Source organism: Oryx dammah, unplaced genomic scaffold, assembly GCF_014754425.2.
Source record: "Oryx dammah isolate SB20612 unplaced genomic scaffold, SCBI_Odam_1.1 HiC_scaffold_13, whole genome shotgun sequence".
Lineage (NCBI taxonomy): Eukaryota > Metazoa > Chordata > Mammalia > Artiodactyla > Bovidae > Oryx > Oryx dammah.
In genome coordinates this window covers 39,931,426-39,950,045 of record NW_024070197.1, presented here as the reverse complement: position 1 = coordinate 39,950,045, position 18,620 = coordinate 39,931,426, and the positions used below count along the sequence as shown (strand labels likewise).

At 43.7% G+C, this 18,620-nt stretch overlaps 1 protein-coding gene across 1 annotated transcript in view; it reads left to right on the top strand.

Moving 5' to 3' along the window:
- The first annotated feature begins 17,870 nt into the window (after nucleotides 1–17,870).
- Nucleotides 17,871–18,620, top strand: part of NUP93 (nucleoporin 93) — a 104,205-nt gene continuing 103,455 nt past the window's right edge. Inside the window, exon 1 of the mRNA XM_040253942.1 lies at nucleotides 17,871–18,043. The gene's annotated coding sequence lies outside the window, so the exon portion shown is untranslated. The remainder of the gene's footprint in view (nucleotides 18,044–18,620) is intronic.

Genomic DNA, 18,620 nt, shown 5'->3' with positions numbered 1-18,620 from the left:
GGAAGGGGCTGGGGACCAGGCCACCGCAGTGGGCCTAGGAGAGTGAACCAGAGATGATCCAGGAGGAGAAGTTGGGGCATCATTTGGGGGCAGTAATATTACATTTGTTTCTTCTTGCTCCCTCCCTTCCTTCCCCACCTTGATTGCTAAAGTCACATATTTTCTTGGTAGAAAATTTATAAATTATAGGAAAGAACTAAAAAAAAAAAAACCTCACCACACAGAGACAGTGCTTGCTGCTATTTTAGTGTAGACTATTGGGGGCATTATTAAATTTTTAATTATGAATAATACATGAATATAGTCTTCTTGTCAAAAATTAAAAGATTATAAATAGGTCTCAAGTCCCCTTAGACAGCCAGCCCCACTCTTGGAGCTGGCTCCAGCCCTTGCCTCCCAGATAGCCACTCATCAGAGTAGTAAGTCTCATACACCGTTTTCTGTGTATGTGGAGATGTAGAGACCTGGGTTTTGTTTTGTTTTCCAATTCTTTGTCTATATATTTTATATTGTAAATTCAGTTCTGTGGGTGCATCTCTCTACTTCACATTCGAGTCCTTATTTTATGTGCTCACACATGTACCTCTAGAAAATACATTATTTTGTTGGTTTTTTTCATTTGTTTGAACTGTTACTTATCCTGTTGTGATTTATTGGCTTAGGGCAAAGGAGTTGAGAGCTTAGGCTCTGGAACCTGATTCCATAGGTTTGAATCCTGTCTCTACCACTTCTTAGCTGTGTAACCTTGGGAAGATTACTTAGCCTCTCCGTTCTTTGATTGTCTCCTTTAGAAAAAGGAGCTTTTAGTAGTTAGTATCTCATCTCCCTTCCTAAAAGAGTTGTCATGAGGACAAAATGAGATAATACAGGTCAACTGTTAAAAACAGGGCCTGCCATGTGGGCAACTTCAAATGAATGTTAGGTCTGATAAATGTGTTGATATTTCTAGGACCATTTCATCCTCAAATGGTGAAATAGCATAATGGCTTGGAGCATGGGCTGTGCAGTCAGGCTGACCGCTCCCTGGGTTCCAATCCCAGAACCACCATTGGCCCAGTGAACTTTGGGCAAGTTTCTTAATTTTTCTGTTATCTATAAAATGGCTTAACAATAATACCTACTTTATAGGGTGAGAATTATGTTAGCATGCCTAAGTGTTTAGAAGGGTACCTGCACTTAAGTGTTCTAGTAATTTTCTTTTTGTCTGCTGCCAAATTTTCAAAGAATGATTATAGTACCGTTGTAAAAGCCATTTTCCTATTAATAGATGCTTCAGCTGTTTACCCATCTCCTTTCTCATATATGTTTCTCTACACAGAAGTGGAATCGCTGGGTCATTGGGCATGTATATTTCAATTTCTTTTTAAAATATTGTTTTCTTAATGGTTAATTTCTTAATGTTTTTAAAATGCACATAAAAAAGAAAAAAAAGAAAAAGAAAATGCACATGTACATGTATTATTTTAAATAGTTGGATTAGTAGTTGCGGCCAGTTGTGTTTTTTTTTCACTTAACAACATAGTGAATAATTTCCAAGTACAACAGCGTTTTCTTTATCCATCTTTTTATATGCATTTTATTATGAAAAATTTCAAACATATAAAAGTAAAGAGGATAGTAAAATGAAATGTATCCATCCCTTAGCTTCAACAAATGTCAACGTTTTGCCATACTCTATACAGCACTGCTAATAATGGTGGAATCTGGAGAAGGCAATGGCACCCCACTCCAGTACCCTTGCCTGGAAAATCCCATGGACCGAGGAGCCTGGTGGGCTGCAGTCCATGGGGTCACGAAGAGTAGGACACGACTGAGCAACTTCACTTTCACTTTTCACTTTCATGCATTAGAGAAGGAAACGGCAACCTACTCCAGTGTTCTTGCCTGGAGAACCCCAGGGATGGGGAACCTGGTGGGCTGCCGTCTCTGGAGTCGCAGAGAGTCGGACACGACTGAAGCGACTTAGCAGCAGCAGCATGCCTTATAAGGGTAAGCTGTAATTTATCAAGCTGGCCTCTATTGTTGGAAAACTAAGACTTTATTTTTTCACTGTAATAATGGGATTTTTGGCATCTTGAACTTAGCAATGGGAGTCCAGGGGTTCCTTGTCGCCCCCGTCTTGGGCATTGCCCTGCTCTCTTCTCAGCCCAGCACTGACCCTCTTCTGCCCTCAGGTTTCTCTGATTCAGAGCTGGAGACAAGAATTCCATGCAGGTGACTTTTTGTAGGTGAGAAGGAGGGAAGGAGGGTGAGAACAGGAAAGGAGGGGGCCGAGCACAGATAATTGTCAGGGACCCTCTATCCTCGACCTCTCCCACTAGTGTGCTCTGTGGCACAACTTATACCACTGAACTGTCCTGCTATGAGCAAGGATTTTGTTTCCCTCAGGTCTGCCCAGGAGTGAGATGCAACCTGCCAAGCATCTTAGGGAGAGGCAGAGGCCCCAGTGTCAGGCGAAGGATGGTGACAGCCTGTAAGGGGGTCTGGAACAGCAACACGGCCACATTGCGCATCGTGAGACCCAGCCGTCACCTACTGGTGAGAGAGGTTTCATAACAAGCATGTGGGGCGGCGGGGAGGGAGGCTTAAGAGGGACGGAATATGTGTATGCTTATGGCTGAAACACGTTGTTGTATAGCAGAAACCAACACAACATTGTAAAGCAATTATCCTTCAACTAAAATAAAATTTAAAAATAAATAAATAAAATACACATAGGGTTTCAGAGTTTGGTATGAAAAAATAAGATCTCATTAAACATTTTTTTAACATTTGTTACATAAATAGGATATATTGCATTAAATAAAACATTATCATATTTTAAAAATACATTGTTCAATATGTGGATTATAGCCAATATTTTAAAATAACTGTAAATAGAGTGTGAACTTTAAAATTTGTATTAAAACATTTTTAATTTAAAAAAAGAAGAAGCATGTGTGACATTAAAGCAAAAAATAACATGGAAAAAAAATAAAGAAAAACAAAATAAAATAAAATTATCATAATAATCTTAAAAAAAAAAATCTAACCCCCAGCACCTCAGAATGTGATTGTATTTGGAGGCTGTCTTTAGAGAGAATGAAGTTCCCACGAGGTCATGAATGTGGGCCCGCGTCCAGTGTGACTGCCGACCTCATAGGACAAGGTCAGGACACAGACACGCACAGAAGGAAGACTGTGAGGACGCAGCTAGAATCCTACCATTACAAACCAAGGAGAGAGGCCGCGGCCAGGCAGGATCAACCCTGCTGACACCTTGATTTGGGCCTTGTGGCCTCCAGGATCGTGAGGAAACGAATGTCTGTTGTTTACACCAAAAAAGAGCTTGTGAACTAAACTGGCAGATGTAGGGTTGGAGAGGTAGGAGGCAGGAAATGAATCTCTCCTCCTTTCATATCTGGCTGCAAAGCCCACAAGACGCCCAAGCTCAGGCTGAAGCTAGATAGGGAGTGAGATAAGAGATTGGGCAGCATGATGGCTCAAATGGAATTTAAGAAACCAAAAATGTGTATCAGCCAGTAAACGGAGTGGGAGGCAGTGGGACGTGGGGGGACAAGGCGGGAGGCAGCTCTGGCAGACGTGAGGGCCTTTGGAAAAACTGGCATGGGGCAAAGGAGCCCCTGAGGAAGGGTGGTTAGATTCTGGGATAAAGCTCTTGACTGTCCGGAAGGAAGGGTGCACGCCGACACAAGGGCAGTGCGGGACTCCCCTGGCCACCTCAGAAAGTTCAGGCTTGGGACACAGGGGAGGGTGGGCTCTAATGGAGTTAAATATCCTCGCCCTGAGAAGGCTGAGGCCAACCTTCTGAAGGCCACTGGCCTGCCATCCATCCTGCCACAGGACACCCAGGAAGCAGAGAAGAGCAGACATTGCAATCAGCAGCCCCAGGGTTGCATCCCACCCGCCCACGTTTCACTTGACTCGAATGTGAACCAGAAGGATCAGAATCTTTAAAAATCAGTGTTGCTGCATGTCCCCAAGGGGACCATCTCAGTAATAGCTGCCCCCTTCAAAGTGGTCATGCCACAGCGCCCCCTCCACTCCCCAGCGTTTCATACCTGCCTTGTTACTCATGAGCAAGAGTTCCTGGCCCTGCAAGGGGCTGTGGCTTCCCACTTACCAAGGCTTTGAGGAGTCCAACCTCAGTTTCATTTTTTTTTCTTCAATCTCCTTTCGAGGCTGCATATTCTACCTCTGGCTACAGCAATTTGTCTGATGCCCAGGAAAGCAGATACAAGGGGTGGGGGTCAGTGGAAGGGGAAGTCAGCATGGAGGGTGAGGATGTAAGCCCTGGAACCAGGCTGTCGGGGTTCAAATCTTGGCTCCCCTGGCATCTCAGTTTTTTCACTTATAATATGGGGGAAACGAAATGAATAGATATCAATACATGTAAACCTCTTCACACTCAATGAACGATAACTACTAGTTTGATCCCTAGTGAAACGGAGTTCCCCCCGACCCTAAAACTGAGCTCCTCCACTGAGTTTACAATTAACCTCTGTATCCAAAACTTTATTTCCTTTCTTGTTCCACACCTGTTCTTCCTCAGGATTGAAGAACAAAAAAAAAGAGGGAATTGTCACCAAGGAGGACCCTAATGGGCCTTTCTGGGACAGACCTCCTTTCCCTATGTCCTCTACCTGCCTCTTGGTTGCAGAAAAACTTTAGCCTCCTCGGCCTCCCCCAAGTTCCAAAGAATAAATTTAATCAGAGAAGTGAGAAAATGCAGGAACAAAGAGAAACAGTCAAGCAAGACGAAAGTGATAGTTTAGCCATTAAAGTCGAGGATCTTCAGTTCCTCCTTAAGGGCAGTAGACACTATTCTGAGCCAAATCCTTTCAAATGCTTTGCAGTGACTGAACCCCCCACCAGGTGGGAGAAGTTAATTAACTGTGTGCTGCCCACAAGCACATAGATTCCAGACCAGCTGGAACCAGAAGGTTGGTGATGTTGACTCCCGATTACCTCACCACCAGCCAATCAGAAGTGTCCACACACCTGCAACCCTCTCTCTCTCCCTGTCTTTATAAACCTTTCCGTGAAAGCCATGGGGAGTTTGGGCCTTCCGAGCATTAGCTGCCCTGAACCCTTTGCTTGGTGCCCTGCAATAAACACTGCATGTTCCTTCACCACAACCTGGTGTCAGTAGATGGGCCTAATTGCACGCAGGTAAGCAGACCCGAGTTTGGTTCCGTAACACTAGCCCTGGGTTGTTCTTCCGCTGGCCATCATCTCTAGCTGCTCCAAGCAGGCCACAAGGACATTCTCCCAGCTGTCCTCAGCACTGACCACAGGCCTTCATGATGGGGCCCTGCCTGCTCCCCCAGGGCCCAGGCACTACGCACCAGGGTCACGAGCATTTTTGTACCTCCCCACCCAAGGGCCCCCTGCAGGGGATTGTGTGCTGTGGACCCAGGCCCCTCTCCCCTCCTCCACCCTCCACCTTGGGGTCCTCCAGAACTCAGGGAGCCACTCCCATCCGAGCCACATGGCCTTCACGGCTTCGTCCCCGGTTCCAGAAACCACATCAGGCCTGTCCACCCGCATCAGGACACCCTGAGAAGGTGGGGTGATTAAAATGCCAGTTCCTAAGCTGAAAAACATCAGTTTCCTAGATCCCACGAATCCAAATCTCTGAGATGAGGGCTGGCAATTCACACACACACACATACACTCACACCACCAACTCACACACACAGTTTTTGAGATTAAATCACATTTACATTCAGTGAGATGTGCAAACGTTAAATTCATACTCTGATGGGTTTTGACAAATGAACATTCCCATGTAACTCACACACCAGACATGACATGGAACATGTCCATCACCCTAAGAATTCCCCAGCCCTCCTTCCAATCAATACATCTCACCCACCCACGTCTCACCCACCGACAACCACTGTTTGATTTCTGCCCCATATTAGTTTCATCTATTCATGAACTTCATGTAAGCAGAATCCTATAGTTAATACTTGTTCTGGCTTCTTTTACCCAGCCCAGTGCTTTTGAAATTCAACCATATTATTGCATATATCAATAGTCTATTCCTTTATATCTGAGTAGCATCCCATTGTTTATCCCTTCTTTGCTGGACATTCAGGTTGTTTCCAGCTTGGGGCCATTATGAAGAGAGCGGCTATAAGCGTCTGTAGGTAAGTCTTTTTGTGGACAGTATGCTTTCATTTCTCTTGGGTAGACACCTAGCAGTGGAATTTCTGGGCCTTTATTAGAAGCTGCCACACTTTTATAGAATGGTTGTAACCTTTAAGACTCCATCCAGCAGAATATGAGAGTTTCAGTTGCTTCACATTTCTGCCAACACTTGGTATTATCAGGCTTTTAAATTGTAGTCATTTTACTGGATAAGAAGTGGTGGATCATTGTGACCAGAATTTACTTTTCCCTGGACTAAGAATATTAACTATTTTTTCATGTTTATTGGCATTTTCTACGCTCTTTTCATGAAGTGCCTATTCAAGTCTTTTGACCATTTAGAAAAATTGGTTATGTTTTAAATTATTATTAATAATTATTAATTTTCAGATATTCTTTTATATATTCTTATAAGCTCCGACAGTATTTTCTTTTTTATAGTGCAAGTGCCTGACACACTTTGATCACTGAGGCATCTATTCCAAAGAAGCATCCACTTCAAAAACAACTATTTAGAGTCAGCACATTGCCAGCCACACAGCAAGATAAAGAGCCAGGCTGCCTCCCCCACCAAGGTTCCTTTATTTTTAGAGATCTTGGTTGATTCCAACAACTGACCTTTGGTGCTACCCCTTTCTTTGCTCTTCCTATGTTTTAAAATTCCCACTTTTATGCTTTAAATTCATCAATAAGGAGTGAGTTCAGGAAAACATACATCCCCACCCCACCCTCAACCCCAATAAAAGAGGAACCCCAGGCCCATGCAGTCTCTCTCTCTCCCCTTGACCTTGCTGTGTGGCCCCAGATGTGATGTGTCATTTCCAGATCTTAACAGTCTTAAACCTCAATTTTTTTTTTTTTTCAAAATTTCCTGATGGTTGTAGCCAAAGGGTGTCTTCAATCATAAGAACCACAGGGACTAGTCCAACCAAAATATTGGTTATCGATAGGCTGAGACCAGCACACAGTTTTGGTCATATGTCCTTTGTCACAGATAAATATTAGGAAATTTTCCTTTTAGTTGAGGGCTTGCCTTTTCATTTTCTTAGTGGTATCTTTTGATGATCGGAAATCTTAATTTGTGTTGAAGACCAGTTTGTTATTTTGTCCTATTTTGATTAGTGCTAGTTTTCTGACTAAGAATCTGCCTACTATGTGTTTAGTAAGCTTCTCATGTGATTCTGCTTTGCACTAAAATTTGAGCTCTTAATGGTGCACTGTTGGGTATTTTCCCCTGCTGGCTCCCTTCCTCCTAATACATGTGTGCACGTACGCCCACATGCACACACACACATACCTGGACAAGGAATCCAGAACTTAAGAATCCAAGATATGATGGGTAGACAATGGGTTTGCCCTCGCTATGCACCCCCTCCCTCTTTGTAATAAGAACCCACAATTGTCTGGGAAGTGAACGTCCCACTAAGATTACATTTCCCAGCTTATTTTGCAGCCAGTGGTGGCCATGTAACCAAGTTTTGTCCAATGACTGGTAAGTGGAAGTGGATATAAAACTGTAAGAATATATCCTTGAAGGAATGAGGAGCTTCTTCAGAGTCCTGCCCTTCTTTATGCTAGCTGGAACCTGAATGCAACAGCTGGATCTTAAGCAACCACCTTGGCCAGTGAGGAGGGATGTTAAGGAGGGTGGAGCAACAGTGTAGAAGGAGCCTGGGTCCTTGATGACTTGGGAGCCACCACATTGTGTGGATGGCCTCTCTTCTGACTTCTCTTACGTGACAGAAAAATATCTTACTTTGTTCAGGTATTGGAGCTGTTACTGTGTTTGGGTTTTGTTTGTTTTCTGCAGTTGAATTGAATACTAACTTCTGCACCTGGCTGTTTTCCTTTGGGGGAGATGGAGAAAATGAACTCTCCGTTCTTTGTTAGAAGATGCAGACAAGAAGGGGAAAAAAAGGCAAAACAAAACAAAATGAATAAACCGATTCCAATTAATTTCCCAGGAATTCGGTCACATCTTTTTTGGAAAGAAGCTGAGGAATCTGGAAGAACATTCCTACAGCCTCTAATGTTTTCAAAGCACTTCCACACATATCTTTTCATAGAGTCTCGTTGCATCCTTCCAGGTGGGTTGTATTTGGACAAGTAGTATTGACTTCCCCTGACACAGGAAAGGTCTGAGATTCAGAAGGCAAGTAACTTGCCCAATCCTCCCCTCCATGGCCCAAACAGACCACAGGCAGTGTTGGGATCCCTTGACTTTTTGCCCAGGGCACTGTGGAAATGCCTGAGAACCACAATGGTACAGGGATGTCTGGGCATGAAGCATTTCAAAGGGCAAGGGTGAAATCCTTTTCCGCTGATGACAGTGGAGTGTGCCAGAGCTAAGGCTCAGGTAGAGCAAGGGGCTACCCACTGTCGTGTGCCATGGGATGAGCCTCCATGAGGGTCCTGCCTCATCTGAGTCCCTGCTCTGGAATGTTCAGCTCAATTCTTTGTTTCTAAACAGCAGCCCCTCATTCTTCTACAAAGAGAAAGATATGGTGGCAAGACCATGGGCCACAGCATTAGACCAACTTTTGGTTAAAAAAAAATCCTTTTCTAGTTACTTCACTTCGTGACCTTGGACATTTTCCTCTGCTCAGCTTCCTTTCTGCTCTGAAACACACGAATACTTTGAAAGCGCTGTTGGAGGGATTAAATTAAACAGCATAAGTCAAGTATCTGTCCTGTGAGTTCCTTTCCCCTCAATTGCCCTTTATGATAATAGGGTTCCTGGTATTCATTTTCCCAGAGAAGCAAGAAGCTGTTAATTCATTACACTAATCACACACCTTCTGGGTATAAAGTATGATGCTAAGATTATTCACCAGGTAGAGATAAAACAACCCTGATCCAGCTATCAGTGAGGCGTGCTCTGATTGTCAAACAACGATTCCTGGCTGGCTGAATGGAAATCAAAGAGCAAAGAGCCCTCTCTGCCAAAACAGATCCTGACAGTTCCTCCCTAAGTGTTGCTGGTGGGTGAAATGAAATGATGGGCTGAGTCCAGCACAGTCAATTCCGCAACACAGAAGTTACCCCACTTCTTCGCAGGCTTTCATATTAATATTTCTCTCATTCACTTGACACATTTATTAAATATTTATTCTATACAAGACCTTGAGTTGAAATGGATGTATTTTACTTGCGGGAATTAATTTCATTTAAAAAAAAACAAACAAACAGAAACACTGATTCTTGCCAGGATAGGTTTTTCACAAAAACTTCGTAGAAATTGACGGATGATTTTAAAAATTGAGACCATACTGGATAAAAACTCTCCCTTCAAATCTTCCAGTTTAAACTGAACCGTGAAACTGAAGGTCATACTTTTCATAATATAAAATTAAATGCGTTACAAAAAAAGTAAATGCTGTGAAGACACATGGATTAAAAACATAAACAAACATTTTCCATTAAAATTGCATTATCAACCAGATGGATAAAGAAAGTTTTATTCTTCCCTAAATGCCTCTCTTCTCTGACTTTCAGAGGACTGTTTTTTCTTTTTCTACTCTAAAAAAGGATAAGACATCTAAGACAGATTTCAGCCAGGGGCTGTAGCCTGGTGAGTGTTATGTGAAATGGTTTTCATAAGGATAAACTCTGGCGTTGCTTCACTGAAGTCTCAGTATTCAGCAGTCTTCTATCTCAAGGCAAGACAAGGTCTGGCTGCATCATGTTTCAGGAAATGTTTCCAGTGCCTAGGAATATTACAGAACCCCTGACCACCTAGACGGGGCTACATGTACGATCTCATTATATCACACATACCACTGTTAACCCTGCTGGTGCTAAGTCGCTTCAGTCGTGTCCGACTTTGTGCGACCTCATAGACGGCAGCCTACCAGGCTCCCCCGTCCCTGGGATTCTCCAGGCAAGAACACTGGAGTAGGTTGCCTTTTCCTTCTCCAATGCGTGAAAGTGAAATGTGAAAGTTAAGTCGCTCAGTCGTCCGACTCCTAGCGACCCCATGGACTGCAGCCTACCAGGCTCCTCGGTCCATGGGATTTTCCAGGCAAGAGTACTGGAGTGGGGTGCCATTGCCTTTTCCAACTGTTAACCCTAGGCTGAACCAAATGCTTAGGCTGCTAATTCTATTTGAGAATCTCAGGCTCTGTGTTTGTTCAACTCAGGGGAGTTGACGCTTTCGGCACGCTGGAGCCTTTGTTCTGAGAGTCCCAGCCAGGGGGTCAGGCTTATCCTTTTTCAACTAACATTCACTGATCGCCCCCTGGTGGACATAAAGCAGAACGTGCCGTGACCTGCCTCTCAAGGTGAAAGTTATGGAGAGTTGCCATGTCCTGGCATGGGGTTGGCATGTCCATGGCATCCCCAAGATGCCTAGCATGGGGTTAGGTGGAGTGGGATGTGGTGGGTGAGGGCAGAGGGTGGCTTGGTCCTGGTGGGTCAGAGAAACCTCTACCCAATTCTAGAATATTGTAACAACAAGCTCTACCAGAAATAAGAACAATTAATGTTTACAGAGCACCTAATATATGTTAAGACTTCTCTAAGCCCTTAACATGCGTTAACTAATTTAATCCTTAGAGACAGCCCTTCATGGTGGATTACCATTATCCCTATGAGAATAGTCACAATGTGAAAGAGGTAATCCACCCAGAAGAGTTAGCCTGCGTGTCCTTGGGTGTAGTTTCCAAAGAAACTTTGTGGTGGAAAGCCCCAATGCCACCCAATGTCCATTACTGTCCACCACACTTGTTTATTTATATTAATTTTCTCCTGGGTTTCAGAGAAGGATTAAGTCCTCTGATTTCTAAGAGTGGTGATAGCTAGAAGTCTGTTTCTGTTTTCTACTTTCATTCTTGGGGACACTTTCCTTTTGTCATTTAAGGTTTTTTTTTTTTTTCCTCTGAACCTCCAGCTGCAGATATGTTTAATAATCAACCACAACAGAGCCCCTGACAGATGAGCCTCAAAACAGATGGCTCCATTGAAAGGCAACAATTGAAAATGGAGGGTAATTTGAACCAATCAAGATGGGGTTTCTAGGAGGCAAAGTTTCTACAGAAACTGTAACAAACTATAACCATATCCCCCAAGCTCCACCGGCAGATAAGCCTTTCTTGGGGTGGATCCAACTTTTTTTTTTTAACATCTGGAATGTTGAAAAGGAAGAGAGAGAAGCCCTGGGGCCTTGTCAATCAAATTCACTTTACTTTTGGCAAATTCAGCATCAGTGACAAATTGTGCAATTTGACATAAACAAAGTTGATAGATGTCGGCAAAGCTGTTTTGAAACAGCAGCAATGAAGAAATGTGTAGGATTTTTTTTCCTTTCACTCAACAGTTTGTTTAATAACAAATAAAACAACCAGATGTTTAAAAAAATCCTACCATCTCCACAATGTCATCTGAGAGTTAGCTGCTGATTAATGAGAATGTGAGGTTTGTTCCCAGCCCAATTCAGAAACTTGGCAAGAAAGTCCATCTAAGAACTTCACTGCATAGCTCTTATTACGGTTCACGAAGGCGTCTAAGTTCACCTCTGAGGCTTTCATTGGACTGGAAAACACCGGCCTTGATATCAGAAGACTTGAGTGTAGGCTCTAGTCTGCCACTACCTCCCTCTGTAACCTTGGGTATATCACTTAATCCTCCTGGAGTTTGGATTCCCACGGGATGTACGATGATCACCAGCCCTGCCCTGCCTACCCCTGGGTTGTTGCAAGGTCCAAGTGTGATATTAGATGTGAATCATGTTTTCTTTAATTCCAAGCTTATTAATCTTTTCATTGAGACATAAATACATCTGGTGAAGTACACAAGTCATAAGCCTACAGCTCAATAAATTTTTACATATGCATGTACCTGTGCACACGTGCTAAGTCACTTCAGTCATGTCCGACTCTTTGCAACCCTGTGGTAGGCTATAACCCACCAGGCTTCTTTGTCCATGGGATTTTACAAGCAAGAATACTGAAGTGGATTGCTACGCCCTCCTCCAGGGGATCTTCCCAGCCCAAGGGTCGAACCCACATTTCCTGCATTGCAGGGAGATTCTTTACCCACTGAGTCATCAAGGAAGCCCATTTTATAGGGTAAGAACTGGCTATCCTGTTAGATCAGCAACATCTTTACTGTCTCAAGATGGAGTTCACACCGAGGATGACACAGCAGAGAGCTGGAAGGTCCCTGGAGACTATGAGCTGCTGAATCAACCAAACTGACATCTACTGCCAAACTTCCAATTAGGTTAATAACGCATTTCCTTATGGTTCAGGCCAAATTCAATTGGTTATTTGGAGCTCAAACATCCTGACTGATACCCTAAATGATCTCAGAGTTCCTCCATTGAGCCTGGAACTATCCTCAGCATCTTTAACACAGGACTTCTGGTAGACCCAACCAATCATGCTGACACAGGAGTTAGTATTCTAGTCAAAGCCTATTTGCCATCTCTGATAATGCCAAGTCACCTTCTGTGCAGCTGAAATTAAATTCATCTAAAGAGCAAAGTAAGAAGCTTCCCTTTTAAGCTTTTAATGACTATTAAAGAATACTGCTGATCACTCAGCCACAGATCACAAAGCATTATGCAATTTGCTGCCACCCACTAAGAGCCCATCTCTAGCAGTAGCAGCTCAAGATAGGGGGCAATTGTGGAGCTGAATTCTGTCATTTAAGAAATAATTCTAGCTTTCTTTCCATGTACTACATGCTAAGGATTGTGGGGGATACCAAGGAAGTAAAACAAGGTTCTAAACTGGAAATACTTGAATCAACCAAACTGACATCTACTGCCAAACTTCCAATTAGGTTAATAACTCATTTCCTTATGGTTCAGGCCAAATTCAATCGGTTATTTGGAGCTCAAACATCCTGACTGATACCCTAAATGATCTCAGAGCCTGGAACTACCCTCAGCATCTTTAACTTGAGGAAAGAGAAGTGATAGGAATTTTGGTTAGCAAAAATATCAAATATTCCACAGTGAAGGGGATATTTTCCCTTTTTTAACTTTTATTGTACAATGAATAATATATGTGTGGTAAAGTATATAAATCTTAAATGTGCAGCTCAATGAATTTTTAAAAAGTGAATACATCCATGCACTCAGCATCCAGATTAAGAAACAGAACATTAACAAACCTCAGAAGATTGTCTCATTTCCCTTCCTAATCAACAACCTTTCCTCCCTTCAAAATAACTACTGATGTACCTTCAAAGTACTACTACTGATCTGACAATCTGTGACCATAGATTAGTTTTGTCTGATTTGAACTTTATATAAGTGGAGTCATACATTTGGGTCTGGCTTTGGCTTACCATTATTATGTTTATGAAATTCATTCACGTTATTATATGTGGGTGTAGTTCACATATTCATTTATTCACTGCAGCATTTTGCAGTATCACACCATAACTTATTTATTGCATTCTTCTTTTAATGGACATTTGGGTAGTTCCTACTTTGGGGCTAGTACAAAATATGGGGTTATAAATGTTGTTGTACATGGCTTTAGTGAAAATATGTACACGTTTATGCAAGAGATGGATTAAAACATACAAACATATACATACATACATAAAACTGTTGAATCACGGGGTATGTGTGCATTTAACTTGAATATGTTTTGCTAGTTTTCCAAACGGATGTTCCAAATCCTCTGTAGTATATGATGGTCTCAGTTACTCCACAACCTTAAAAACATTTTTTTTTTTTAAATTCTGGTAAAATATGCAACATAAAATTAACCGTCTTAATTTTCAAGTGTAGAGTTCTGTAGTATTAAATACTTTCATAATGTGTTTATGATTATTATAATACTATCACTACCATCTATCTTCTTAACCCTTTTCAACTTGTAAAACTAAAATTCTGTACCCCTTAAATGATAACCCCATTCCCACCCCACCCCCTAGCTCCTGGCAACTGCCATTCTACTTTATGTCTCCATGACTACCTGCTCTAAGTGAAATAATGTAGTCTTTGTCTTTTTGTTACTGGTTTATTACATTTAGTATAATGTCCTCAAGGTTCATCCAGTTATATGTAGTATATGTCATGATTTCCCTCCTTTTAAAGGCTAAATAATATTCTATTCTCTGTATATACTACATTTGCCTATCCATTCATCCATCATGGACACTTGGATTGCTTCTGTAGTTTGAATATTGTATATAACGCTATGTATATTGGTTTCCAGGATATGGTGATGGACAGGGAAGCCTGGCATGCTGCGATTCATGGGGTCGCAAAGAGTCGGACACGACTGAACGACTGAACTGAACTGAACTGATATCGCTGTAGAAATGTCACTTTGAGACCCTGCTTTCAATTCTTTGGAGTATATACCCAGAAGTGGAATTGCTGGATCATATGGAAATTCTATTTTTAGTTTTTGAGGCTTCTCCATATAGAATGGGTTTTTCTACTCCAAAAAAAAAGTCATAAGTGTTTTTTTAGGGATTGCATTGACTCTGCAGATCTCTTTGAGTAATATTAACATCTTAACAATACTGAGTCTTCCAATCCATGGACATGGAACGTGTTTTCTCTTATTTACGTCTTCTTTAACTTGTTTCAGCTATTTTGTAGTTTTCATTGTGCAAGTTTTTCCCTCCTTAATTTCTAAATTATTTTTATGCTATTAAAAACTGAATTGTTTTGGGATTTTTCTTTTCAGATTTTTCATTGTTAGAGTATAGAAATGTGACTGGTTTTCTGTGTGTTGACTTTGTATCCTGTTACTTTGCTGAATTAATCTGTTCGCTCTGACAGGGTTTGTATGTGTGTGTGTGTGTGTGTGTGTGATCTTTAGGATTGTCTACATATAAATCTTATCTGGGAACGAAGATAATTTAACTTCTTCCTTTTTTATTTGGATGCCTCTTATTTCTCTTTCTGGTCTAACTGCTCTGGCTAGAACTTCCAGTGCTATGTTGAATAGAGGTGACAAAAGCAGGCATCCCTGCCTTGTTTCTGATCTTAAAGGAAAAGATTTCAGCTCTTCCCATTGAGTATGATGTTTGCTGTGGGGGTTTTCATATATGGCTTTTATTCTGTTGAAGTACTTTCCTTCTGTTCCTAGTTTGCAAAGTGTTTTTATAATGACAGGGTGTTGAATTTTGTCAAATGTATTTATGCATCAGTTGAGATTATCATGATTTCTCTCCTTCATTCTGGTAAAGTGGTGTATTACATTGATTGATTTTCATATGTTGAACCAGTCTTGCGTTCCAGAAATAAATGCTTCTTGGTCATGGTGTTATACTCATTTTAATATGCTGCTGGGGGCTTCCCTGATGGCTCAAGTGGTAAAGAATCTGCCTGCAATGCAGGAGACAAAGGAGATGCGGGTTTGATCCCTGGGTTGGGGATAGCCCCTGGAGGAGGACATTGCAATCCACTCCAGTATTCTTGCCTGGAAAATCCCATGGACAGAGAAGCCTGGTGGGCTACAGTCCATAGGGTCACAAAGAGTCAGATAAGTCTGAGCACGCACATACAGGGAGCTGAGACTCCACATGCCTTAGGGCCAGAGAAGCAGAACATAAAGCAGAAGCAGTATTGTGACAAATTCAATAGTCTTTTTAAAAAAAATGGTCCACATCCAAAAAATCTCTTTTAAAATATGCTGCTGAAATTGGTTTGCTAGTATTTTGCTAAGAATTTTTACTTGTGGTATCTTTGGCTGGCTTTGGAATCAAGGTAATACTGGCCTCACAGAACACTCATTAAAAGTGTTCTCTCCCCTTCAGTTTTTTGGAAGACTTTGAGAAGCATTGGTAGTAGTTTTTAAAATATTTGGTGGAATTTACCAGTGAAGCCATTGGATCCAAAGCTTTTATTTGTTGAGAGATTTTTGACTGATTCAATCTCATTAATTACAGATCTACTCCAATTATCTACTTTTTCTTGATTTAGTCTTGGTAAGTTTTATGTTTCTGTGAATTGGTCCACACCATCCATCATTTGTTGGGGTACAATTATTCGCAGTACTCTTATCCTTATTTCTGTAGAATCAGCAGTAATGTCCGCACTTTCATATCTGATTTTAATAGCTGTGAGAAAGTATGTTAGTGTTTTGCTCAAGTCTTTACACGTGCAGGTTGAAAGCTAGAAGAGAACAGGTCTCAGAGGAGCCTGGGTAGAGCCTCCCTTTCTCAGAATGAGTGGTAATGTATGGAGAGGATGGGCAAAACACTGTTTCTTTCCTCTCCACCTTTGCTTATTCTATTCCCTTGGCGAGGAAAAAGCTCCCTTCTCTCTTTGCCAGTCTGAGCCCTGTTCATCTTCACAGCTCAGTTAAGGCATCACCCCACCCCACTCCCCCAGGGGAAGGCTCCTTTCAACCCACCAGACAGGGTTAAACTCCCTTAGCACCCTTACATATTACATTGAAATACACTCTTTCTGTACCCGCTTCCTCATCACATCGTAAGGACTAGGTCTTACACATTTTTGGCACATTGTGAGCACTAATTATTTTTCATGACTGGGCACTGCAACGATCCTAGTTCCACTCTCTTGTCTTTCTTTTTTTCATTTTATTTGTTTACTTTTTTTTTTTTTTTGGCTGCACTGGGTCTTCATTGCCATGTGCAGGCTTTCTCTAGTTGCAGCAAGAGGGGGGCTACTCTCTAGCTGAGGTGCTTGGGCTCGGTAGTTGTGGTGCTTAGTTGCCCTGGGGCATGTGGAATCTTCCTGAAGCAGGGATCAAACTCGTGTCCCCTGCTTTGGCAGGTGGATTTATAACCACCGAGGACCAGGGAAGTCCTCTGCTTGTGTCTTAACCACAGAAGTAGCCTCCCAGCTCCTCTCTGCTGCCTACTGTCCATTCTCCCCCAAAAGGACTAGAGGGATTGTCTACAAAAGTAAACCAGCTCATGTCATAACTCAGCATGAAACCCTCCAGTGGCTTCCACTTGCATGAGGAATAACTTACACTTTCTCGCTGCAGCCTGAAGGATCCGCAAAGTCTGGTTCCAGGCAACTGTGAGTCTTTCCCACCTGTGCTCTATCATCTTCTACCAGTCATACCCCACTTCTTCCTATTCTTCAACACCAGCTGTTTCCCCGTGGAACCTTCAGATTTGTTCCCTCTACTCGGAATGTTCTGCAGCCAAGGCTATGCAAGGCTGACCCTTTCTCATCATTTAAGTTGCAGCTCAGCGATCACCTTCCCCGAGAGGCCGTCTCTGACCACACAGGCATTCTCTCTCACGTTAATCTGCTTGTTTCGCCATTGCCTTCCTTACAAACTGGCAGTCATTTATTATATTTCCCCCACCAAGAGCTTCCCTCCTGGCTCAACGGGTAAAGAATGCGCCTGCAATGCGGGAGACCTGGGTTCGATCCCTGGGTTGGGAAAGATCCCCTGGAGAAGAGAAAGACTACCCACTCCAGTATTCTGGCCTGGAGAATTCCATGGACTCTACAGCCCATGGGGTCGCAAAGAGTCGGACACGATTGAGCGACTTTCACTTTCATTTCCCCCACCACCTTGAGAACTCCATTAGAGCAGGGACCTTGCCTGTCGTGGTCACCACTGTGCCCCCAGGGCCTAGAATAGTGCCTGGCACTTGGATAGTGCTCAATAAAGGGTAAGAAATCCGCGCAGGCCATTGTGCGACCGCTTTCTTGCGCCGGAGTTGACTCTAACCACGTGGGAAGGGTGAGGGCAGTGGCCGAGGGAGTGTGGGGAGTGACCGCAGTCGAAGGCCCCGCCTCTAGCCCCGCCCGTGTCCGTGTCCTCCTCCACGGGTCTCCATAAAGTTCATTTGGCGGCGCGCCGCGCGGGGGCTTCTGGGAGGGTCGGCCTCGGCCAATCAGGAAGCGCGGACGAGCGGCGCGAGAAGCGGCGGCCGCGTTCTCCAGCCGGGACCTGCGAGGGGGACACGGCTGCTGCTGCGCCAGGTAAGGGTGTTCTGGCCCCGTTCTTCTGACACGCGGCGTATCCTTGAACCCAGGTCCTCGAGGCTGGGCGGAGCCCGGTCCACATGTTCAGAACCGTGCTGCCCACGCTTCCCGTTTGCCTCACGTCAGCCGGCACGCCTCACCCCGGCTACACAGCGCCCTGTCGAACCGCCCCTCATTATAGCGTCAGGGTGCGCCCGCGGTGCCTTCTATCTGCCCTCCTTCCGAACCCGGAGCCGCGGCCTCCTGGCGGCCCTCATGTCCCACCCCAGCGCTCTGCAGGCGCGCCACGCCCCCACGTCCAACCCTGCCCCGCGAGTCCACCCTTGTCCGTATCGATGCCCCTCCCCCGCACTCCACGCTGCCTGATTACCTTCCTGACCGCGCCCTGCCTGCTCGCTCGCCCCTCAGGGATGGATAGACCCTGTCGGGAGGCGGTGCCCTCCCAGGAGAAGGACAACCCTGTGAGCCGTGTCCTATCTCCTCCGTCTGCATCCAGCAGAGTGCTCCTTCCCGTGCAGGCAGATGCTAGTGATTAGAACCTGGACGTGGCCCTCACTTTCTCTGGGCCCAAAGC